Source organism: Giraffa tippelskirchi, chromosome 8 (genome assembly GCF_054371585.1).
Source record: "Giraffa tippelskirchi isolate mGirTip1 chromosome 8, T2T-mGirTip1v1.2.pri, whole genome shotgun sequence".
Taxonomy (NCBI): Eukaryota; Metazoa; Chordata; class Mammalia; order Artiodactyla; family Giraffidae; genus Giraffa; species Giraffa tippelskirchi.
In genome coordinates, this window is record NC_137282.1 from 12,876,895 (window position 1) to 12,903,116 (window position 26,222).

General features: G+C 41.9%; 1 long non-coding RNA gene across 1 annotated transcript; it reads left to right on the forward strand.

The window, feature by feature from the left end:
• Positions 1–47: 47 nt before the first annotated feature.
• Positions 48–20,530, forward strand: LOC145518644 (uncharacterized). Its single transcript, XR_014063074.1, has 2 exons — positions 48–344; positions 20,378–20,530. It is a non-coding gene; the product is annotated as an uncharacterized LOC145518644 (long non-coding RNA).
• Positions 20,531–26,222: the final 5,692 nt, after the last annotated feature.

The following is a 26,222-nucleotide window of genomic DNA, read 5'->3' on the forward strand; positions in this document are numbered from 1 at the left end:
AGAACTGTCCGGCGGCCTCCTTTGTGATGTCATGATCACACGGTAATGATTCCAGGAATTAGAGTTCAGTGCGTCAGGGTCTTAACCCCCTCGAGCAGCAACAGTGAGAGAGTCCGGTAACCAATGAGGTGCCGACTCACAGGATGCAACTGAATGAATAGCAGAAGGTCCAGGACGTGGGTCTTCGGAAGACTAGAATTCAAGATGGGATGCTGTTACTGACTTTCTCCATGACCTTGAGAAAACTGCATCCTTCGTGGTCACGGTCAACTGGCCATCTATCTGGTTTCCGCAAGCAACTTTTGGACAACTCTTTTTTTGAGTGAGATGACCTTGAACCACACGTGAGTCCACAGGCTGACTCTTCTGAGTGATACTACGGTCTCAGTAACCTCAGAGGGATGGATGAGAGGACTTCAGGATTTTTGTGTATCCTCTCAATCAGAAAGGCACAGAGTACAGGGGTTGCAGGAGGCAACTTTATGAGGGGGAATACTGGTTGATTGCTTTTGAGCTCAGGAACCCGTTCCCCCATCTCTTCTTTTATGGGACCCTCTCCTTTCTTGCTTTTATCCCTGCCCTGTCAGCAAACCCTTTGGTCCAGTAGAGGTACAGTTCAAAATGAGAGCAATAGCTTTTATTTCCTCTGGTGTTTCCAAAGGTGTAAGAAATGTCATGCCTTTCAGTGTGCACGAGTAGTGGGCAAAATGTCAGTGCCCGACGGAGGGGCTAGTTGCCCCCAGTTATTGTGACGATGACCTGACCTGAGGTCATATCGTCACAAAACTCAGGAAAAATGCTTGTCCTTTGGGGGCCGCTACCTGTGGCAAATGATAGTGATAGCTTTTCCTAGAAAGGCTGCCACGGGCGGATTTCCTTCCTTTCAGTTTACCTATGATTTTCACAAAGGGCTGTCATTAAGCTCACTGGCTGGCAGAGGGCAGCACTATGAAGAACTCTGTTCTAGGAGTCTGAAGCTCCGAGCTCCAGACACAGTGCTTCTGTCAAGTTACTATGTGGGGCCTTCCAAGTCACTTCCTTCTTATAGTCTTACTTTATGATGATACAGACTTGATGGCATCATTAAGGACTCAATAAGGTAGTGGGATCACACTGTGAAAAGTACAGAACAATACAAGAAAAGGTAGGCTTAGCTGAGAGAGTTCTTTTTATGCATGGCATTGATTCTAAAGAAAGGAGGAAACAGGCCGTTAAAGGGAGGAAGGGAAGGGAAAGGCGGAAGGACAGGCGGGAGGGAGGGGAGAGGGAAGGAAGGAGCAAAGGAGGGAAGGATTTTGCTCATATCACCCACTCATACTATACGCCCATAGATACGTGGAAAGTAAGATCACAGTTTCCAAGCCGAAGTTCACACATCATTGACTTAGTCTGATTAAGCTGTCATCACCAATGACGTTTTTCCACTTCCTGACGTTTGCCGTTTAATCTTGTCAAAGTATTAACTGTCCTCTGAAAGAAGTGCCATTGGCCGAGTGTGTATATGCACAGGACATGGTAGTGGTGTGTATGTGTACACAGTGACATGGTGTGTGTGTGTGTGTGTGTGTGTGTATGTGCCTCCTAGCATGCATGTTGAGCAACTACTATATTCCAAGAACTGGAAGCACAATGGAGAACAAAAAAAGACTAGTTCATCCCCTTCCAGGGATCCAGTTGTCAAAGGAAGACAGTTACAATTAAAAACTGGCCAGGTGTCCAGGGAAGAAGTCAAGTAAGTAGAAGGAGGACCCTCACCCAGCTGAGGCTCCCCAGATGTGCTCAGGAGGCTGTCTTGAGTATGCCGATTGTGTTTGAAGCTGGGGTCTGAAACAGGGGAAGCTACCTAGGCCCAGAGCCCCTGTGGGCTTGGGGGAGCTGGACAAACGCTGTGAGGCTGGGGGACTCTCGTGGGTGAAGGTGGGAAGGGAAATGGCACTTCCGCACAGGCTGGTTGGCTGGAAAGCAGTGGCCCAAGAGAAGGCAGGGGGTGTCAGGAAGGAAACTTTGTGTTCTAGTTTTTAATAAAAAAAAAAAAAATTACAAAAACTTCATTTTGGGACTTCCATGGAGGTCCAGTGGTTAAGAACCCACCCCAGGGCACACGAGTTGAGTGCCTGGCCTGGGAACACCACACCGCACACGGGCTGCAGAGCAACTCAGCCCGAGCACCGCAACTACTAGCCCACGGGCTGTAACTGCCGAAGCCCGTGTGCCTAGAGGCCGCACTCCGCGACAAGAGAAGCCACTGCAATGAGAAGCCCACGCATCACAACTCGAGAAAGCCTGCATGCAGCAACGACAATCCAAATCAGCCGAAAATAAAATAAATAAATCAAACAAAAACTTCATCTTAAGAGGAAACAGCTGAAGGGTTTTAAAGACGAGAGTTAAGTGAGCGAATGCCGATCATAAAAGGACGGTCCTGGCTTCCACGCAGAGAAAACACTGGTCCAGAGAGGAGGTCAGTCCAGGCAAGACGCTGGGCGGAGACAAGTGGGAAGGGGTGAATCAATGCAGGCCAGGGAGTCAGGTCTGCAGGCGGGGGATGAGGGCGTGGCCACGTCCAGGCTGACCCCGCCCTCTGCCTGGTACTTCCGGGTGGTCCTTGGGGGACCTTTCACTGCTATGCCTTTAAGATTGCACTTAAGAAATGAAGACTCTGCTACTGATGAACTTTTTTTTTTTCAGTTCAGATGAATTTTTTAACATACCAGTGTTTTCATTAGAAAAATAGCTTCACTTTGTACACATCTCTGTAATTTACCTCTGGGCACTCAAATATTCTGGAAAAATTATACTTTATAATGAGATTGAATAAATGTTTCATTTAAAAAATTTGCTCTCTTCAAGAAACATGCATCTGAGAAAGTAAGAACTTCATTTTTTAAGTGTACAGAGCAACACTCATGAACGTGTGTGTGTGCGTGCCTGTGCTTTTAATGCTTCTGAAAATAACAAATCATATTGCAATATTTATCTTTTAAGGGCCTAAAAGCATCCATCTCAGTTAATGATTCAACCCTGCCTTCCACTTTGACAAGCAAGGGTTTATTTCATACCCCCAGCTCCATCCACAGCAATGGTCAAACTGATCAAGATGTATTAGGCCTCAGTTCAGGCAGCTAGTCAATGACAAAACCAGGTCTAAAGTCAAAGATTCATCTTTGGATGGTTTTACCTCCACAGGACACTCACTCCACAGAAGAAGCTGTTTCACAGATAACCATCTTCTTGTTGACTTAACACATCCATCACTTTGGAAATGCTACACTGTCTCTCAAGATGTTTCGGAGAAGTTATTTCAGTCGCCAAATCTTTACCTTTCACCTTCTTCAATTTTCATTTTTGGTTTAATTCCTCTCCGTAAATTTGCATGGAATAGGCGAGATAGTAGATGAATCAATTTTAAGGAAAGCTTTCTTTTGAGGAAGTAAGATTTAATCCATATTCTATTCACATCTCTGAGCTATTGAAACCCACCCTTTAAAAAAGACATTGCACTTTTTTCCTTCACTCTGGTGTTCCCCATTTATTCTAAGTGGACAGAGCACAGAAGATGGTCCACTGTGGTAGGGATTTTAGCCCCACAGAATGCCCGTTCTATTTTTGGTGAGCATATGTTTTTAGGAATTATTGGCTTTTTTATTATATATTTTATAAACAATGTACTTGTATTTAAAATCTGACAGAAACTTACAGTTTTGTTTTTTGTTGAATTTGTTGGTTTACTTCTGAAGTGGAAGTCTTGCCATGAGCTTCTAATGCACCTCCAGTCCTAACCATTGCCTCAGTAATGTGAGGAGGCTGTTCTGGTGTTTAAGATTCTACCAGCTTTGACACATTATGAATCTTTAATTCTGTAAACCCAAATTAGTTCTCTAATAGATTGTAAACATCTTTCCATATTCCACTCGCTGACCTCATTTCCCATATGGATTCTTTTTTAAAAATGAACAAGAAACTCATACAACACAATATCAAAGAAACCCAAACAACCCAATTAAAAATGGGCAGAATATCTGAATAGATGTTTTTTCCAAAAAAGACTTACAGATGGCCAACAGACACATGAAAAGATGCTCAACATCAGTAATCACCAGGAAAATGCAAATCAAAACCACCTCACACCTGTCAGAAAGGCTATCACCAAAAAGAAATTGCCAAGGAATTTCCAGGCAGTCCAGTGGTTAAGACTTCACCTTCCAATGCAGGGGGTACAGGTTCGATTTCTGGTCGGGGAGCTAAGATCCAACATGTCTGACAGCCAAAAAACCTAAACAGAAGCAATGTTGTAACAAATTCAATTGAAAAGTTTAAAGATGGTCCACATAAAAATATCTTTAAAAAAAGAAATAGCAAGGATAAAAGGAAACCCTCAGGCACTGTTGGTGAGGATGCAGATCGGTTCAGTCATTATGGAAAACTATATGGCGATTTCTCAAAAAACTGAAAACAGAACTATCATATGGTCCAGCAATTCTGCTCCTGAGTATTGATCCAAAGAAAACACACTATATCAAAAAGGTACATACAAGCCTACATTCATTGCAGTATTATTTACGGTAGCCACAATATGGAAGCAACCTAAATGCCCATCAGTAGATGGATAGATAAAGAGGAAGTGGTGAAGGAGATGAGAAATAGGTGAGCGAAATTGAGAGGTACAAACTTCCAGATGCAGAAAACAATAAATGAGCCACAGGTACAAAATGTTCAAAATAAAAAAAAAAAAATGACCAAGAAATAAGAAGCATCATTTCTGAGTGACTTTTTTATTGAAAGGGTATCTCCTTTGATAAATTAATTTGGAACAATTTAATTTCTTTTCAGGTCTCAAGGAATTACTTTTCTTCATAGAGGAAATACAGTTACCTAAGCCATAATCTCTGATTCTATCTCTGAATCCAGAACCTCGTTCCCTGGGTAATTTGATTAGAAAGATGCTGTTTTGGCAGAGAGGCTAACTCTTCCTATCTCTGCCTGGTCTCCCATCCCTTCTCAATAATTTGCTTTCTCTGCAGACTTATACTTCATTTTGGGTATTTACAAACTGTATACATGGGTCAAATACATGGGGTAGGTAGGGTTACTTGGATGAACTGCTAGGTTCAAAGTAAAGAATTTCCACAATATCTTTATTTTTTTTTTGAATTTCTGATTTTTGATTTCCAATTATTATACTAGACATTTGGAGAGTGGTCTTCATAAATCCCAGTACAAGTATAACAACAAAATTGTTGGGACATGAGTCTTCTTTGTTTGGCCAGTAGATGGAAGTATTTCATAAAGAAATAGGCTAAAGCAGGGTTTTGGTTGGTTGGTTCTGGTTTCGTTGTTTTTAAGAGGATAGACAAAGATCTGGACAAAGGTCCATTTAGTCAAAGCTATGGTTTTTCCAGTAGTCATTTATGGATGTGAGAGTTGGACCATAAAGAAAGCTGAGCACCAAAGAATTGATGCTTTTGAACTGTGGTGTTGGAGAAGACTCTTGAGAGTCCCTTGGACTGCAAGGAGATCCAATCAGTCCATCCTAAAGGAAATCAGTCCTAGGTGTTCATTGGAAGGACTGATGCTGAAGCTGAATCTCCAATACTTTGGCCACCTGATGCGAAGAGCTGACTCACTGGAAAAGACCCTGATGCTGGGAAAGATTGAAGGCAGGAGAAGAAGGGGATGACAGAGGATTAGATGGTTGGATGGCATCACCGACTCAATGGATGTGAGTTTGAACAAGCTCTGGGAGTTGGCGATGAACAGGGAGGTCCAGCATGCTGCAGTCCATGAGGTTACAAAGAGTCGGACACGACTGAGTGACTGAACTGAAGAAGATGAAAGACTCGTCCCAGGAAAGAAGTAGAAAGGAGAAATGAAAAACAGAAGCTCAGAGACAAATTCTATAAAATACAGAGCTTCTAAACTGACTAAAAACCCATTTTCTGTTGAGGTTTTCTCTATCCTCTGTGACTCTGTCCCTTTTGAAAGAATAGAAGGATAAATTAAACAGTTGATAACTCTGGAGTTTTTGTTTTTTTTTTTTTAATACAATCTCTTTGGATTCTTGAGAGTCTGAAAAAAATCTTCTCAGGAGAGTGAATAATGCAATCAGCCTTTCCAGCAATCAGGCCAGCTGAACATGAAGCTGGTGACTTCACTGGAATGCTTAATGCCCACCCGCAAGAGTGATGTGAGAGTAACCACAGGGAGGCCTGTGTTGGCAGCTCCAACCAATGATTCTGGCTGGGGTTCCAATGAAGGAATCACAAAGCCATTGCTCTGTCCCTCCTCTCGCCTGCTCCTGTTTAGAACTACTGGTCTACCATGGACAAGCTAAGGTGGATAACCAAGCATTGTCCCAGCAGCTGGTTGCATGAGTCCTCTGGATACTATGTGAGTGTGTTTTCAATATCCCAATTTCAGTGAACTGCATGTTTGAGTTTCTAGGCAAAATCATATCCAACTTGGAAATTAGATTGAAAAACGGAGTTGTCACCAACAGCAGAGGAGATGAAAGCCATCATTTCTGTATCAGCTCCTGTTGCATTGGTGTACTCACCCACACACCCCTCTCCAAACACCCCAGTCTCCTTGTGAGTTTCAGCAGGAGATGAAAGGACTGGATTTTTAGCTCTGTCTTTGTTTTGGAGAAACAATCCAACAGTTTTCCATATCAGGAGAGAAATGAAAACTCTATAGATAAAAAATAACTTCTAGAAACCAAATTTCTTTTCATCTATATATTTTTAAAGAAAATCCCAACAAATAACAAGCATGCATGAGGCAAATGAAATGCTCTGAGACTGGTTAACATCTTCTAAAACAGAGCTTGGCTTATTCGCCCAGCTCTATTATTTCTCTCATCAAAGGGTAATGTTGCCCTCTTTATTAGTATTTCCGACTTTTTTCATCAGCCTTGTGATTTTAATTGCATTTGTCTAAAAACTGCCTCTATAAGCAATGCCCTTGATATAGAGTTTCAATGTAACTGCTGCATTAATATACTTATTTTCTTCTTGTAGTATGCCCTTGAAGTAAGGGCTTTTTAAAATATAATATGCAAAAACTATGTAGATAAGCATTGAGGTATAAGAATTATTGAGCATTAAATCTATTTATCCCCAAGTTCTTTTTTTTTTTTAAATGAGAAAATCGAGATCAAGGCAGAGGAATACATTCTTCAATTCATGAAGGCAAAATTACCACCCCACCCCCACCCAATCCAAATGCACGACATTTTGGAAGGAAAAAGATAAACCTACAAGGGTTAGTCGTCATCAATCTCCAAAGGTCAGTTTCTTTGGTAAGATCTTTGGGCCTCCTGAGTATTTTAAAACATCTTTTGATCTCACTTCTAGGAAGCATTGAATTTATTTGGAGGGTGGAGCAGGAGAATGCTATAGAAGAGTGACGAGTCGCAACCTTTCTGGCCAGGAGAGACAGGGAAAGGAGAAAGCAATTTGCTGGCAAGGTTTTATTTGCTGGTTGAGAAGGCCAAACTCCATGGAGCAGGCATTGCTGAGCAAGCTCCCTGGCACCTCCTCATTTACACTGTCTATAACCACTAGTGCCAAGGGCTGGGGCCAGATGCTACTGCACTTAACAGGCAGCCCTCCGTATCTGCGGATGTGAAACTTGGCAGATTTGAAGGGCCAACCGTCCCATGTCATTTTATATGAGACTTGAGCATCCGGGGTTTTGGTGTGAGTGGTCCTAGAACCAACTTTCTGGGGACACCAGGGACCACCGTACTCACCAAAGCAAAGGTGTGTGTGTGTGTTAGTCACTCAGTCATGCCTGACTCTTTGTGACCTTATGGGCTATAGCCTGCCAGGCTCTTCTGTCCATGGAATTCTCCAGGCAAGAATACTGGAGTGGAGTGGTTTGCCATTCCCTTCTCCAGGGGATCTTCCTGACCCAGGGATCAAACCCTTGTCTCATGCATTGCAGGCAGATTTTTACCATCTGAGCCACCAGGGAAGACCACCAAAGCAAAGGTGGCTCTTTGGAAATCTTGCCATTAGGGAGCAACAGTGACTAATTTTTCCTTGAAGGCCCTCCCACCCCTACTCCCCGCCCTCCTTTTTAAAAACAGGGTTAGGGTTTTTTGTGTGTGTGTTTTGTTTGTTTTTTCCACCTTGGAGCACAGGTGAATGAGCCCTTCTAAAATTACACCTTTGCAGCTTCCTGCTCAGAGTAGGGGAAGAAATGGAATCCTGAGAAACGGTGGGTAAAACAGAGCCTGTGTTTCTCCCTTTGTCTGCCAATGCTGCCTTGGCTCAGCTGAAGGAAGCTGGAGAGAGGGGATGTTTGGGGCCCTGCACAGGAATCTCATGAGTTTGGGAAGGGGTTGCTCTGGATACTTTTCCCCTCTGGATTTTCAGGAGTCAGACAACATTACTTAGGTTTGCAAAGTTAATCCTTGTCCTGAAGCACCATCCTTGGATTAATAAATCTAATAAAAGAACCAAAATAGTAAATCATTTTACTGCATTTCCACTCAAAATGTTTTCTTCTGCTTGGACCTTTCTTGCAACAAATACTATTTTATGAGTGATCTCAACCACAGATAATCCAGATTTCCCCCAGAAATTAAGAAATAGGAGAATCTTTATTTCAGGGCTTCCCTGGTGCCTCAGTCTTAAAGAGTCTTCCTGCAATGCAGGAGACATGGGTTCAATCCCTGGGTCAGGAAGATCCCCTGGAGAAGGAAATGGCAGCCTACTCCAGGATTCTTGCCTGAGAATCCCATGGACAGAGGAGCCTGGTAGCTACAGTCCACAGGGTCACAAAGAGTCGGACACGACTGAGCAACTAATACTTTCTAAGAATCTTTAATGAGAGGATATAAAACAAAGGAGAAGGATGGGGAAGAGGGATAGACTGGGAGTTTGGGGTTGACAACGATTTTATTAATTATTCAAAGTAATTGCACCCTTAATACATTTGCTAGTTGTTTCCTATTTTAGAATGCATATTTGGCTACCACACTGTGTGCTGTATTACCCACTGTAAACTATTAGACACTAGTATTTTCAAGGTTAAGAAGAAATGAGTTCAATATCTTCTCATCCCATTAAAATCTAAACATTCAAAGTGCATAAACAGAAATAACATAAGTGAGCTTTCCTCATGGCCCAGCTGGTAAAGAGAGTCTGCCTGCAATGCGGGAGACCAGGGTTCGATCCCTGGATTTGGAAGATCTCCTGGAGAAGGAAATGACAACCCACTCCAGTACTCTTGTCTGGGAAATCCCATGGACGTAGGAGCCTGGCAGACTACAGTCCATGGGGTTGCAAAGAGTAGGACACAACTGAGCGACTTTGCTTTCTTTCAGCTTCTCCATTTGAACTAGTTTCATCCATCCATCCAAACATCATTTCATCAAATAGAAATCTCTGTGTTCTCTATGCTTTTCCTCCTCCTGATGTTACACTAATATTAGGGATACTAGAATAAACCACAAAAACAAAACAAAGCAGAGAAAGGTAGAAGAAATTCAACAAGTCTCCCCTAGAAAGACAGGAGTGCTGTAAGAAAGATGGCCCACGACTCTTCCTTGGCTTTGGGAATCCTCCCTAATCCTTTCTGCAGCTGAAAAATAAGTTTCTAGGAGCCCTTTTGGTTTCCAGACTTTTTTTCTAAACCTGCAACACACTGGTGCCTATTCTTTCTCATCTTAAGTCCCCCACCTGCTTCTGGAGTGAGGCAGGAGTTGGCAGTAGAATCTAGTACCCCAGCCTGGCCAAACCACACTCCGATAACCATATCATTAACCTTGTGATTGGGTGTGGGGTTGGGGATGAGCCAGGTCTACTTCCCTGAGGGCTGAGGCTCCCTACTTTGAAAAACATGCATTTCTATCAAACGGGCAATCTGTCATTTGCCTTCTTATAGAAATCAGCTGCTCCTAGAATATTCATTAAACAAACTGACAGTGTGTGAGAGCTGGACTTCCCAGCTTCAATGCTGCCTGACTGAATCAAGTACATGGAATGAAAACAACCACAACACATCACTGCACATCCTTTAGAAACTCATTAGTCACAGGAGAATCACAGCCTCTGCAGATGCTGGCTCTTCCCCTGGAGAGTCCAGAGGTCCTTTGTGGCCAGCAGACAGTGCCCTGGACCCCAAGTGATGCCTTTGAGTCTTGACTTTGCCACCTACCAGTGCTAGGGCGAAAAAAGTCTCCTGGGAGATACAATACCTACCTCGAAAATGTCTATCTCATGGATTGCATGAGAGTCAAGTTAGCTGCTATGAAAAAAAGCATCTTGTGAATTTAAAGAATTAAGCCCTCAGTGCGATGGCAGTTTGGACACTCGATAATCACAAGCTGTCAGGGTTCCATATTAAACGCTTTATGTAGATGGTCTCACTAAATCATCACAACAGTGCCTGGTAGATATCAATTCCCCTACTTTAGAGATGGAAGATTTGAAGTCCAGAGAAATTCAACACTTCACCCAGGTCTTTGAACCAATAAGTGGTGATGATGATTCAAAGCCCACTCCACAGTCCAGCTGACTCCAGAATCAGTGTTCTCATTGATGGGGTTCAGGACAGGTCACCCCAAAATATGGCAACTTGGCACATTAAATATCTTATGGAATCCTTTTTTTTTTTTTAATGGGCAGAAGCAGTTTTTTTTTTAACTGCCTTTTCATCCTTCTTCCCTAAAACAGGTCATAAAGCTCCCCTGTGAAAAGTAACTCTCCCTATGCAGGGCAGGACAAAGACACTCTTATCACCAGAGACAGGAAATTTAGGGCTAAAACGTCTGTAAAAGCGAACCTTGCTAAAGTCACCCTTATCTTTCTAGTTATTTCTTCTCCATGAATCATCCCTGGCCCAAACCCCTTTGTGTCTTTTCCATTCTTCACAAATTCACTATTTCTTGGACAAAACAGCTTTTGGATCCGGTCACTTCCTCTGTTTTCATTCTTCGGTGATCGCCTTCATACACATGTAAAAATTCAGTTCTCTTTGTATGCTTTTCTCTGACTGTCTTGGTCAGATTGGTTTCCAGACCAAGCCAGGGACCCTAAGAGGACAGAAGGAAATTTTGTTCCTCCTCTACATCACTGTTTCCTCCTCTGCCTCACGAGATCGAGGGAACCTTGTCCTCTTCTGAATCACTGTTCAGCAATGCTGCCTGACAGTTGGCCAGTTACATACAGACTGCTGCCTTTATCTTGGTGGCCGGGGCAGATAAAACCCTTGGCTTCTGAGGCTGCTTCCTGCAGAGAGGTTAAACCTCCTTCCTCCTCTTAGCCCTCCTGATTCATTACAAAGGGGCACTCAATACTAATGAAGGCTCCTTAATGGCCTTAGAGAGCTATCCTGATTGCCTCCACTGCTCTGATTTGGAAATCTTGTTGTTTCTTAGGGGAGCTCTTCAGACTAAGGAGGAAAGAAGTGGCATGAGCTGGAGGCAAAGAGGAGAGGGCGCACTGAGGGGTGAGGCCAGTCCCCACACCTAATTAGCAGCATTCTGCAGCCGGCAAGGAGGAGAGCTCTTCTAAGGAGAAATCACAGTAAGATGCTGTGATGCTTTAAGGGCATGACCACCTCCTGGGAGACAGGAAGGAGAGGACTCTGCGTGACTGGCCCAGGTCCCGTAGAAATACTTTGATTTGAGGTCTCAACCCTGGAAACTGTTCGTAACAGGGAAAGAGCTCTCATATACTGAAATGCACTGGGCAGCAGGGCATATAACCTATCAAACATCATCTGACATTGAGTATTTGAAGTGCGCAGCTGGAATTATATATCATTACTTTTAAAGTAAATGATCCTTGTTTAGGGCAGGGTTGGCAGTAGGCATTTACTTCTTGCATATTTGTTTCATTTTGATAAAAAAAAAAATCAGTAAGCTGAGATTTATAGATCTTCTTTGGCTCCTCCACTGCATTTTGCAGAATCTGTTCACACTTTAAAAGATGGGTTTGGTGGAGGAGATGGCTGTGCAGAGAAGGCAGACACACAAAAAGCAGAGGGAAACTACGAAGAAGCTTTTAGTACTTAATTAGAACCTCAGGTGTGCAGCCCTATAGAGGGACGTGAGACCAGATGATTTTTCATGGAGGAGACAGTAATAAGGAGCAGGCAGAGTTCAGAGGATGAAGGAAATAGAGAAAATCATTTCAGTTGACAAAAGGTCATGAAATTCAAGAGTGCAGAGAGGAGGGGGAGCAGAAATATTGTAAGTGGACTCAGACCACTTGGGTAGCTTGGTTCTCAGGTCTGTCTGCATATGAGAATCACCTGGGATGCTTTAAAGTCAACGAATGTGCCCTCCCCACGGATCTTTTTGTTTTAGAAATTTATCTGCAAATCTCATTTCTCTTATATAGAATCTAGCACTGAAATTAAGAGGAGACACAGTTTAAAGAAAAAAAAAAAACATGCTTTGAGATCTAAAGGTCAGTGCTTCTATCCCTGACCAGATCTATGATTTTAACAACAAGGTAAAGAGCATCCTTCAGTAAACTGGGTGTCATCTAGGACTATTATATAGGAGATATTGGAAAATGGCTAGATCTCAAAGACACTGGCCTCTATTTAAGCTGTTTGGAAATGAAATAAGGTGTGTGTGTGTGTGTATGTGTGTGTGCTTTTTCACATCAGACTCTTTGCGACCCCATGGACTGTAGCCCACCAGGCTCCTCTGTCCATGAGATTCTCCAGGCAAGAATACTGGAGTGGGTTGCCATATCCTTCTCCAGGGGGTTCTTCCCAACTCAGGGATTGAACCTGTGTCTCCTGTATCTCCTGCACTGGCAGGAGGATTCTTTACCACTAGTGCCACCTATGGAAATGGAATAAACTATATAATAATAAAGACTATAAAGTATCTTTCTGGGAATAAGAACCACAAGACAATAAAACAATTGCTTCTTGACTTTTGCGGATAACATTTAAGATTTCGACTATTTGGGAATATATAGCTTCATCAGTAATTTTGCAGACCTTATGAATTTGAACTTGATGTTCTAGAATTGGCTAGGATACTGAGTCTCTTGGTAGGTGAGCTTAACAGATTCTCTGTATCTAAATCTTGACTCTGTTGTCTGCCTGGCCCTGTGTATTCACTACAGTTCACAATTAAAGTTAAAAATAAAGCAACATCAAAAAAAGCTACACTTTAAGATCTTTTGAAAAATGACCTTGAGAGAAAGTCAACAACTAAGTTTGGGATAAAAGCTAAGGTGCTCAAACGTTATGTTTCTCAGCCAGAAAATAATATTAAGGACTCAAATAGTGAGTTCAATTCAGAACTATAATGTACTCTACAGAGAGACAAGAGTAAGCAATCAGTGATAACTATCTCAGCAATTGCTTCCACCAGGATTAATTTTAATATCTGTATAAAAGGCATTAGTACTGAATTTACAGAATCAGTCATTGTCTAAGGGGGTTACTTAAAATTTTACACTATATTTCATAACATTTTATGGAGAGAATGATAGATAATGGTGGTATTTTCAAATTTGTGGATTTAAGAAGGTCTTGGGACATTTCCCATTGGAATGTATATTTCTTAAAGTATTGATGATATGGTCCAGATAAGAAGAATAAAATAATCTAGAGAAGAGAGGATGCAAAGAAGTTAGAAAAGAACTCTCTGAAGACTGTCAGATATGGATCTGGAGATAACAGTCTGAAGGACTAGAGTCCTAATAGGTTGATAAGGGTAATGCAGATGAAAAGACAGAAATGTGCTGATGCAGGTAGGAGGCTGGAAACTCCTACAAACGCATGACATGAGTTAGGAAATTTATGTGAGCAAACTCCAGTAGCTATGAATGGGGAATTTCCAAGACCAGGGCTAGAATTCTAGTCCAGTCTATTCCTAACTCTGTGACTTTGAAGAAGTCCTTTATTCTCTTTGATTCGTAACTTCTTTTTCAATTGGTTGTGACCCACAGTATGTGGAATCTAGTTCCCTGACCAGAGATCAAACCCTTGCCCACTGCAGTAGAAGCTCAGAGCCTTAACCACTGGACCACCAGGAAAGTCCCTTAATTTCTCATTTTGAACTTACATTTCTTTATGCATAAAATGACTGCAGGGGCCTGGGTGATATCTGAGATATAGTTCAGTGATTTTATGGCTTGTATATAATCATACTATATACAGGTATGCATCTATTTTTCTCCTTCTACTGTACATTAGATAGTGAATATTTTCCGTGTCACTGAAATTACTCTAAAACATTGTTTCAAAGACTGTGTAACGTGTAATCTATTAATTAGCCATTTCCTAGGTATTCAGGTTTTCAATGTTTTTTATTATAAAAATGCTACCATAAATATCTTTGTAAATATTTGTCCCCTACTGTAGTGAATTCCTTGGATTGAGTCTTAAAAGTGAAATTACTATGTCAAAGAATATGAGCCTTTTTTTAGATGTTTGGTATTTATTGTCAAATCTCTTCTTGGAAAGCTCTTATCATTTTTATTTCCTCTGGAGCTCCTGGGTCTTCTCTTTTCCATCTACATTGTTGTGTTTCACGTTTTCCGTATGTCAGTTCAGGTGATAATTTACATGTATCTTATCATTTTAATTTTTATTTCTTCTTCCATTTTTAAATGGAATGTTTATACACATGCATTTATAAGTCACGGTTCTTCATGCAGGGCAGAAAAATATTTTTCCTCAACCTTCTTAGGGTCCCAGGCTGGGTCTGAAAATTAAACTGACAAAGACAGTCAGAGAAAAGTAGATGCTTTTTATTGAATTTTTACATGCACAAGGGAGTCTTCACAAGAGAATGAAGACCAAAAGAAGGGACCAGAGCAGGAAGCTTTTATGACTTTTAGACAAAGAATCGATACATTTGCAAAGAATTGACAAGACAAAGGGTTTGGACTAGAGGTAGTAAACAATGAAGAAGTAACTAGGAAAATAAGGGCTTAACGAAGGTTTGTTTGCAGAGTCCACTGGTGCCATATCTGGGCTAATAAAATTCTATTTCCAGAAAGGAGAATTTGTATTCTTCCTTCAGGTGAAAACAGGAGAGCTTTTTCTGTGTTTACTGTTCCTTAATTGCCTTCAGCTCAAAATAATTTTTATGTCAAAGAGGCATATTTTGGGGGTGGCATATTCTGGTTTCCTATATTCACTAGTAAATTATCTGTTGATATTCATTGACCTTTTTTCCTCATTGGAAAGACAGTCCTTTGTTTCAGTGTGAAGAATACTTCTTATGTTACTGATAATTATTGTCTTTGTCTCTTCTGTTGGTAATCCATAGGTGCCTTGGTCTCACCTATCACTGATGACAGATTTTCTGCAAATCTTAATGTTCAGAGCCTCAAGCAGTTCTGGGGTCCCCCTCCCCCACATTATTCTTTAGGAACCTGGTTAGGGAAGGGGAGGAACTCACATAAGGATCAGACATCCATACCCTTTCTTGATGGCTGCTCCTTCTGTCTCCAAGTCCCTGACAATCAGCCCGATGCTTTTCACCATATTCCTGAACCAGTGTGGGGGCTCTTCTCTCTGGTCAGTCTGACAGGCTCCTCTACATTTTTACCTTGCTCCTTGGAGGAGGTTTCCCACTCCAGGGTAGTCAGATTCCCCAGTTATCCAGCAGGCTGGGGTCCCCCTTCTCAGACAGCACAGGTGCCAAGTGTGGAGGTGGTGCTGTGGGGGCCAGGCCAAATTCAGACTTTTCTTAGAAGCCATCTTCCTACTGATCTCAAGGTTCTGACACTTTCTTTCAGCAGACATACTCACACAATTTTCCCCTTTCTGTCCAGTCTACCTGCCAGATCTGCAGACACATTGCAATGTGTCCAACAGTCATGTTCTCCTTTCAGACTGACTCCCAGAGCCCTCCAATGCAAGGCAGGTTGCAGCATCCCTTTCCTCTCGAAACATCCCCCGGCAGTTGGGTAGCTTGTCCGCAGGTAGAAGCTGTTCCCTCCCAGAGCGGTGAAGGAAGAGCTAAGACTTGATGTCATGAGGACTCGCAGTATCCGTCTGACGCCTACTCAAATACTGCTACATAGCATGCCGAAGCTTCTCCCAAGTTTGTTACTGATTTAAAAAAAAAAAAATTGTGATGTGGACCATTTTTAAAATCTTTATTGAATTTGTTTACAATGTTGTTTCTGTTTTCTGTTTTTCATTTTTGGTGGCAAGGTATGTGAGGTCTTAGCTTTCCCACCAGGCAACCCCTGCACCGGAAGATGAAGTCTTAACCACTGGACCACCAGGAAAGTCCCATTACTGATGCTTTCCAAGCACAGAAGTTCATATTTTTATATAAACAAATTTAGGATCTTTCTCCCTTCATAATCTGTTCCACTTTCATTCTACACTGAAAATGCCTCCAAGTCTGAAATCTGTTGTTCATCTGGGAAAGATTTTCAATGAAAAGCTTAAGAGAGGAAAAGTAATAACTTGCCCCTGTCATTTACTGCAGGTTTCTTTGATGGCTCAGTGGTAAAGAATCAGCCTGCAAGGCAGGGGATGCTGGTTTGATCCGTGGGTCAGGAAGATCCCCTGGAGAAGGGCATGGCAACCCACTCCATTATTTTTGCCTGAAGAATCCCATGGATAGAGGAGACTTGCAAGATACAGTCCATGGGGTCACAAAGACTGAAGCGACTAAGCATGTAGCACATCATTTATTGCAAAATTTATCAGTTCACAGTGATTAAAATTGATCAGTTTGCCAGAACTATCAGGCATATGCATCCAAGTGACAGAGAGAAAAAAATCATAAAATAGATCGTATGTAAGCATGTAACGAGTGCACTGCATGTGAGTGAGAAGGAATCCTATTATTCTATGAATAGTATGGAAAATTGGCTACTTAGCTAAAACACCAAGGTAGAACTATGAAGTACATGTATAGCTATTTTAACCCAATTTCAGGTAGGCAATTTTACTTAAGGTATCAGATACTGCTTTGGGTATTGAGGGCACAATTGTGAAATAAATAGACAAAAACTCCGATTTATTCTAGCCAGAGAAATATAATTCAAGTGAATGAAAAAATAAGTTAATAAACAGGTTTACAATATAAATGCTACAAAGGAAATGAACGTGGTGAAGAGTTAGAGAAGAAGTGGGGAGGAGGCAGAATGACTTGTGATGAGGTGGTCCTAGAAAGTGTCTCTGAGAAGATGGAGCCTGAGCAGAGACCACAATAAGCACATCTTCAGTGAAGGAATGAGAAACAGCAAGATGTCTGCAGGTGACGGCAGCTGGAGGGGCGGCCCCTCTAGTCTGTGCTAAGGGTCTGAGTATCAGAGGGGCTGGGATGGTGCGAGAAAAGCAAGGAGAGCTGTGGAAGCGGCAGTGAGAAGGAGAACACTCATCGCCTCACTGCCCTGCAGTATTGAGGAGGAGAGGGAGATAAAAGGCCTCCATTGAAAAAAACACTTGGCAGAAATGGAGTTCTTTGGAGAAAGACGGTTTTCAACAAAGGTAAAGCCATGAAACTGGGAAAGATTGAAGGCAGGAGGAGAAGGGGATGACAGAGGATGAGATGGTTGGATGGCATCACCGACTCAATGGACATGAGTTTGGGTAAACTCCGGGAGTTGGTGATGGTCAGGGAGGCCTTGCTTGCTGTGGTCCATGGGGTCGCAGAGTCGGACACGACTGAGCGACTGAACTGAACTAAACTGAACTGAAAGCCATGACGAGTTAGAAGATTTACTTTTTCCAGAAAAGGAAATCCAAGGTGCACAGTAGAAGCTTTGTAGGGGCAGGAAGGTGTGAGGAACATACCGGATGATGAGATGGTCCAAACAGGAAGAGGATGACAGTGGAGACAGCAGTAAAGAGATGAGAGTACAGATGGTACTTAAGTAAGTAGGGAAGCAGGGCATTGTGGGATTATCTCTAATTCTCTCCTAGAGGAAAAAGTGAAAGTGTTAGTAACTCAGTCATGTCTTTGAGACCCCATGGATTGTAGCCTGCAGGCTCCTCTGTTCATGGAATTCTCCAGACAAGAATACTGGAGTGGGTAGCCATTCCCTTCTCCATAGGATCTTCCCAACCCAGGGATTGAAGCCAGGTCTCCTACATGGCAAGCAGAGTCTTTACCATCCAAGCCACCAGGGAGAGGAAGAGGAATGCTTATTTCCAGTTACAGTCCTAAGAAATGAACTGAATGAATTGGAGTGATGGTTCTCTGTAACTCCAGATGATGTTTGTATAATTTGTATAACAATCTTGACTGGGGCTCGGACTGAAGGACGAGGAGCAGGTTGGAAGATTCTCACTGAGAGGGAGAAGCAAGGTGTTGGTCTTAGGGTGCCTATTTCCCCAATCATCTTCTTTTATAATGGTCAGTCATGAATACAGCGATTATTTCATAAGCTAGAGTTATAGTCACTGATACCAGAAGTCTTAGGTAGAACTGTCCAACAGATAAAAAAATGCATAAGTTGTTAATTCTACTAACAAGACTATGAGTTGTAATAATTTGGAAAAGAATTTTAAACCTTAAGAAATGTCATTGGGTATTTGTCAACACTGCTGAAAATCATGTGTATCAGTCAGCTTTAGTTGCAAGAAACAGAAAACGATCCTTACAAAAAGAAAATGAATTTATATTAGAATATTAGCTACTCACAGTAGCTTGAATAGCTGAGAATGCTGGACCAGTAAGCTTGTGGACCATGTAGCCAAAGCAATAGTAAACACACACACACACACACACACACACACACACACACACACACCTGGCATGTTGGGAAACCAACATCATGGCCAATTGTAAGTGGCAAAATGGAGCCCCAATTATGTCCATATCCAAGTTCCCAGAACCTATAAATATAATACTTTATGCGGCAAAAAGGTCTTTGCATATGTATTTCAGGTAATGGACCCTAAGATAAAGAGGCTACCCTGTTTTATCCAGGTGGGTCCAGTCTCATCACATAAGCCTTAAGACAGAGAAGGTTTCTGACCAGAGGCAGGAGAGATGTGGCAGGGGAAAAGTCTCATACTTGGAATTTGACTTCTCCCCTGCCATATCTCTCTGCCTCTTCCACTCATAATGTGAGAAATCCCCCAAATAGTGAAATGAGATTCAAATTATCATCAGGAAGAAAGTGTTGTTACTGTTAATTATCACTCTTTTGTTTTCCAATACCGAGATCGCAGGCTCCAATGGTTTCCAGATTTCACTATTTCAGAATAGTGCTTCCACTAAGAAACTCAGTAATGGTCCCATTGAGTCTGAAGCTGTAACACACCTGGCTACCCTGAGCTTTTCCAGAAACTGACTAAACCAAAAGAAATGTCTGTGATATGGGAATATCGATCAAGAACATGGGTGTTGATTAATTCACTGTGCTACTGAATAAGATGAAATTTGTGAGATGGTTATTACATGTGTAAAACTAAGAGGGGATCCTCTCACTTTGATCTCTTGGATCCTGCACATGTGCCTTCAGGAAGGAAGAGCTCCATTTCTGGTTGTTGGTGTGGAGCGAATTCCAACTCCATGCACAACACCTCTGTTTTGTTGGGTATTTTCCCTTAGTTAACACAGAGTCTTCACGAAGCACTCAGCTGACTTTAACAGAGTTAGCTGCTCCTAGATAATGGATTGGAGGATAAGATCAGTAAATCCTAAGGGATTCTTTCACTGTAAACTGAATTCACTGAAAAGTGAGTTTCTTGGAGTATTACTCTCTTTTCTAAAATTTATTTGAAGTGCTTCAACTTCGCAGTGTGGGGTGAGTGTGCATATCTAAATTAACATTGATCTAGAGTGCAGGAATGGTCACATAGCATGTGAAGTATGCTAGTTGCTAACTTATGTTTCAGAATATATCAGAATGGGTTGGTTAGAATCTGAAAACCTTACTGTATAGTTCACACTCCGCTACAGTAAGTACCTCACATATCAGTCTGATTTGGCACCAGAGGGTTTATTAATTAACATAAAGAATATTAAATTATGTCATTGGAGAAATTAATAGTGTCAATATATGTCAGGCAGAAAGATTTGAACAGAAAAAAAAATCTATGCTTGTTTGGTTAACACTGTGACAATCCCAGCAGGCTAATAGTTTTGAGCAGTACCCTAGATTTCGAACTCTACTCATTCCCGAGTTCCCCACTTTATAGGGAATTCTTTGCTCTGATAAACTAGGAACATAGCCGTTCCTGCCATCAGAATGCTTGTTGGGGCTGGATGAGCCTTTAGTGTCAGTGCCTGGAGAGGAGAGAGTAGAAAGGGTGGAGAGGGGCTTCACTTGACCTGCAAGACCACATTATTTAGGTATCTTAAAGCCTGCTCACCAATCAATATTGGTACTTGTGGCAATATTTGCAGCAATATCGATGATACTTTTGGTAGCATCAACAATGGCACTTAGGTACGGTTTTTGCTTTCTTTAAGGCAATATCTGGCAATAATATTGCAGAGAAAAGAAAAAAATGGCTCCAACCATCACTGATCACTGGAGGCAACCAATATCCACCCAAAAGAACCTAACAACTCTGAACAGCTGATTAACCTAAGTCACCCTTAATAAAGGTACCATTAGGGTGAGTAATGCATTCTAGTAGGGCCATAGTGGTGACACTGGTAGGTATATGGTGGCCAGGGGTCAATTTTCTGGCTATTCCCTGGGTCGTTTCACTGATATACAGGAATGAGTTGGCTTAGGTCGATCCTGGTCTCCTTGTGGACAGTGGCTGCTGCCAAGTGTCTCAGAATAGGTCAGTTGTCACTTCCAGTGCCATCCTCCGTAAGATGCTGAATGCTTGATCCAGTCTACTAAGAGCCACCACATCCTTGAGATGCCAAATGAAGTTGCGTTGTCTTTGAGTCCACCAAGGGCTGGTGCCACGGGATAACTTGAGGAGCAGCAGAAAGATCGACAATCTTCCTGACTCTGTGCTGACGTTATCCTCTGGGCACTCTTTGGGCTGAGAATCTCACAAGATCTCTCAAGGAAATAACTCTTTTATCCTGTGGCTTTTAACACCCTTCTCCATGAGAACTGAAAACCCGCAGTTCAGGAAACACTGAGCGTGGGAGCCATTGTTCCAACGCCTTTTTATACCCAATGTCTCTACATAACATGACTTCCTCAAGCCAAACAAACATTCTGTGTATATAAACTCATGAAAATAGACAGTGAAAGGAAATAAGTGTTCATGCTTGAGGTTACATGTGGGGAGAGCGGTGTTGTGGAATCCCATATCAGCCTGTCTTTAGGATGAGGTCATATTACAGTAATGCATACCAAGGTGAAAAAATTATATTTTGTGAAGATTAGTCATTATTCAATCTAGTGTGATTTCCTTGTTGTGTCTAAGTCTTTTGATACTTGCAATACTTCAGGACATTTATTATACCTTATTTTTTATTTTATTCTTTTGCCATGCTAAACAGCTCGCAGGATCTTAGTTCCCTGACCAGGATTAAAGCCAGGTGCTTGGTAGTGAAAGGGGGTGTCCTAACCATTGTGCTGGCTGGGAGGTCCCAGAACACTTATTGCAAAGTCAACTCCTGCAAAGGCAACATCACATCTGCAGATACCCTAAGGTAGCTCATAGGGTTGTCTTGTTCAATCCCAGAGAAATATCCAGTAGGGTCCAAGGTCAGTGCTTTTAAGCTTTACAAAATAAGTTGTTAACCTTTTTAAATAGATAAATTTCACTTTAAAATATTTGGATTTCTCGATATATTTGAAAAACAAAAACCTGCACCCTCACTCCCAGATGGCTGGAATAGATTATGACTTTTATAAAGGGCTTTGGTCTCCAGTTTTTTTACACTTTCCACCTGCCCACTTCATTCTGTAGGTTTTTGTTTGTATTCTGTGCTTCAGAACCCCACTCATATGGTGCATTTATATGGAAGAACCCGAGAAAATGCTATAGCAATCAATTTACCAAAAGCTCTACAAATACCCTATGACTCTTGACCATAATTTCATATTGTCCAATGGGTTCCAAAAATCTGGTCAGGGAGCAGCACCTTGATGGCTGCAGGGAAACTAACTGGAGGAATTTTCTGAATTTAGATGATCAGGCTCCTGCCCTCAGAGATGTCCATCTTGTTTTAAAACATCTAGAGTAATTCTGTTGCACAGGTGTGTTGGGAATCATTGGTTTCCTCCAGCCCTTCTGACCCTGGAGGGAGGGAGGGTGAGATGGGAGGGGCATGGAAGCCCATTGATTACTGCAGCTTGACTGCCTGACAGGTACAGGAATAATGATACATTGAATTAAATTTACTGGCATTCAGTTCAGTTCAGTTCAGTCACTCAGTCATGTCCGACTCTTTGTGACCCCAGGGACTGCAGCATGCCAGGCTTCCCTGTCCATCACCAACGGCCGGAGTCCACCCAAACCCATGTCCATTGAGTTGGTGATGCCATCCCACCATCTCATCCTCTGTTGTCTCCTTCTCCTCCTGCCCTCAATGTTTCCCAGCATCAGGGTCTTTTCAAATGAGTCAGCTCTACACAGCAGGTGGCCAACGTACTGGAGTTTCAGCTTCAACATCAGTCCTTCCAATGCATATTCAGGATTGATTTCCTTTATTAGTAATTTATTTTGATCTGTTAGACGAGTCCACTGAATGGAAAGATCAAGATCTAAAAGAAACACGGCTGAAGTCAAAATGACAGAAGCAACAGCAGCTCAGAGGTCTGTGTTATAGGTCTCCTCTGTTTTCTCCAATCTATTCTCTGATAATGTAAGTACCTTGGCCTCTTGGTTTCCCCATACTTCTTGTGCATTTTCAAAACCATCGGCAGGGTGGTAAGCAATTGAGTGGTTACTGGGTTTGAAATTTCTCTAATTTTACCTCTTCTATTTTTCCTTTAAGCTCCTCTGTCCATAGGTTTTTTTTGAGGTCTTTGCACAGTATCAAGATGGAACACTGACATACTGATGGTAGGTCAAGTAAATATTTCTTATTTAAATGTTGATATTGATCAATTTTTTCCAGGTTTTTCTAAGTACGTTTTCTAAGTATTACCAGCTGAGCCACAAGGGAAGTCCAAGAATGCTGGAGTGCGTAGCCTATCCCTTCTCCAGCGGATCTTCCTGACCCAGGAATCGAACTGGGGTCTCCTGCATTGCAGGCAGATTCTTTAACAATTGAGCTATCAGGGTAGTCCAGATTTTTATATTAGTCAATTTTTCCAGGTTTTTCTAAGTATTTTTTCACTGGATAATGTTCCACATGTATTTCCTGATATACATATTTTTTCTTTATACTCAGAGGAAAGACGTAAGGAGGAGGGAGATAAAGAAATTAGAAGCTTCCGATTAGAGTCCAGGATTTCCGTGGTTTCAGGAACCTGATCAAAGTCTTTACAAAAGAAAAAATCTCCTCACTTACACCCCCATCAACAGTCTTAAAAAAGTAAAGCATCAGTGTCCTAACAGACACAGGGGAGCAATAGTGTTCGGGTATGCGGGCTTAGTCAAAGGAAAAGTTGCTCAGTGAGACCGAGTACCTACACTTTGATAGAAGCCAGATGCTGCTTCTGAACTAATGGCATATGAAATAACTTGCATATGAACTAATGGCAAATGAAGAAATTTCTCCTGAATTGTAATGTGTTCTTTTATCTGTATGAATGGGGTTTCCCTGGTGGCTCAGATGGTAAAGAATCTCCCTGCAACATGGGAGACCTGGGTTCGATCCCTGGGTCAGGAAGATCCCCTGGAGAAGGAAATGGCTACCCAGTCTAGTATTCTTGCCTGGAGAATTCCACGGACAGAGGGGCCTGGAGGACTACAGTCCATGGGGTCACAAAGAGTTGGACACGACTGAGCGACTAACACAGACAAACACACACACACACACACATGACTGAGAGATTAACACACACACACACACACACACACGTATGAGTATTTCAAATCTTGAGCTTGATAAAACAGAAGGAATGCAACATAACTTTTGGGACTGTGCTGAATGCTACCAATGCAGCAGCAACCCTGGTTAAAAATAATACAGGACGCAGGACTTCCATGAAAAAAGTGTCCATATGTTTAAGTCCTCTCTTCTTCCTTCCTGCCTAGTTCTCCCTCTTCTTCTTCTTCTTCCTCCCCCTTGTTCCTTGCATCACTTATCTTTCTCTCTGCCAAACACTACCCCAAATAGAGTAATTTAAAACAATGAACATTTATTTAGCTAATGGTTCTGGGCATCAGCACTTTTGTTTTCAGCTTGGTTAGGTAATGCATCTGTCGTCAGCTTCCAATCAATGAGGAGCTCAGGTCTGAGGTTTTGGGGACCACAGCAAGTACCTGTTAATACACAGCAGGCTAGCCTGTGTCTGAAAGACACAACAGGGGTTGCGAGGGTCTTAGAGAGGGAAAAGAGGCATGCAGGGCGTGTGGAGAAGGAGGCTCAGACCCAGTACAGCAACATTCCTGCCACGTCCTCCAATCAAAGCAAGAACAGCCCAGATGCAAAGACTAAGGAAGAGGTTCTGCCTCTTGCAGGAAGTCCCGTAAAGTCACATCGCAAAGAGGCATGGATAAAGGTCCGAGTGAAGGGTTATAGCCTTTTCGTAATCTATCATCACCCTCTTGCAGGTCTCATGAGTCTCTTGGTGACTTACAATTACTGCAGTATCTGTATTTGTAGGTGCTGTGTGTGTGCTCAGTCATGTCCAAGTCTTTGCCATCCCATTTACTGCAGCCTAGGTGGATTCTTTACCACTGAGCCACCTGGGAAGTCTGTGTAGGTGTTACAAGGAGTGGCAAAAGGAAGAAAAAATATTATTGCTATATTCAAGTTCCTAATAATCTACTGGGGAGATAAACATCCGCCTCATCTGAGATCTACAGATGCATGCGTCCCTAGCTTATAACCACCAACACACATGTACTAGGGAGACATGAATGAGAGGCTATTGGAAGTGGGGAGCATTTGAACCACAGTCAAATTTGTTTAGCTACTTCAGCTCCCTGTCTATTTCCCCCATAGTCTAAGCTCTTCTGAGGGGTTTCTGAAACCCTCTTTAATCCTGCTCCACTCAACTTAGACAACCTCTTGAATTTTGAGAAATTTAAACACATTTAAAAGCAAGGAGCACAGTATAACCACCCTCCACATACTCACCACCTAAATCAAGCAATTGTCAATATTTTGCCATATTCTATCATATATACATGCCACATAATCATACATACACAGATACATGTGTAATATTTAAAAACAAAATTCATATATACATTTTAAAAATCAGACATTTTCAGCTGAGAGAAATTCATAGTTCTAAGTGCTTATATTAAAAAGAACAAGTGTCACATGAACAGCCTAACTTTATATCTTAAAGATCTAGGAAAAAAAACAACTAAAAGCTAGAGGGAAGAACATAATAAAGATTAGAGCAGAGGCAAATAAAATACAGAATAGCAAGGCAACAGAGAAAATAATGAAACTAAGATCCTTGTTTATCCTTCAAAAAGATCACAGAATTGATCATCTTTAGCTAGATTAACTTACCAAAAAAAGAGAAAAGTCTCCAAGAAGTAAAATCAGAAACAAAAGTGGGGACATTACTACTGACTTTACAGATATAAAAATAATCATAGGGGACTACTATGAAGAATTACATGCCAACAAATTTGATAACTTGCAAGAAATGCACAAATTCCTAGATGCATACAACCTACTAAGTCTAAATAATCAAGAATTAGAAAATCTCAATAGACCAATAAGGAATATGGAGATTTTATTGGTAATTTAAAAAAAACCCTCCAACAGCAAAAATAGTTCTGGGTCAGATGACTTCATTACTGAATTTTTCAGTTCAGTTCAGTAGCTCAGTCGTGTCCGACTCTTTGCAACCCCATGAATTGCAGCACGCCAGGCCTCTCTGTCCATCACCAACTCCCGGAGTCTACCCAAACCCATGTCCATCGAATCGGTGATGCCATCCAACCATCTCATCCTCTGTCGTCCCCTTCTCCTCCCGCCCCTAATCCTACCCAGCACTAGGGTCTTTTCCAATGAGTCAACCCTTCGCATGAGGTGCCCAAAGTATTGGAGTTTCAGCTTCAACATCAGACCTTCCAATGAACACCCAGGATTGATCTCTTTTAGGATGGATTGATTGGATCTCCTTGCAGTCCAAGGGACTCTCAAGAGTCTTCTCCAACAACACAGTTCAAAAGCATCAATTCTTCGGCGCTCAGCTTTCTTCACCGTCCAACTCTCACATCCATACATGACCACTGGAAAAACCATAGCCTTGACTAGA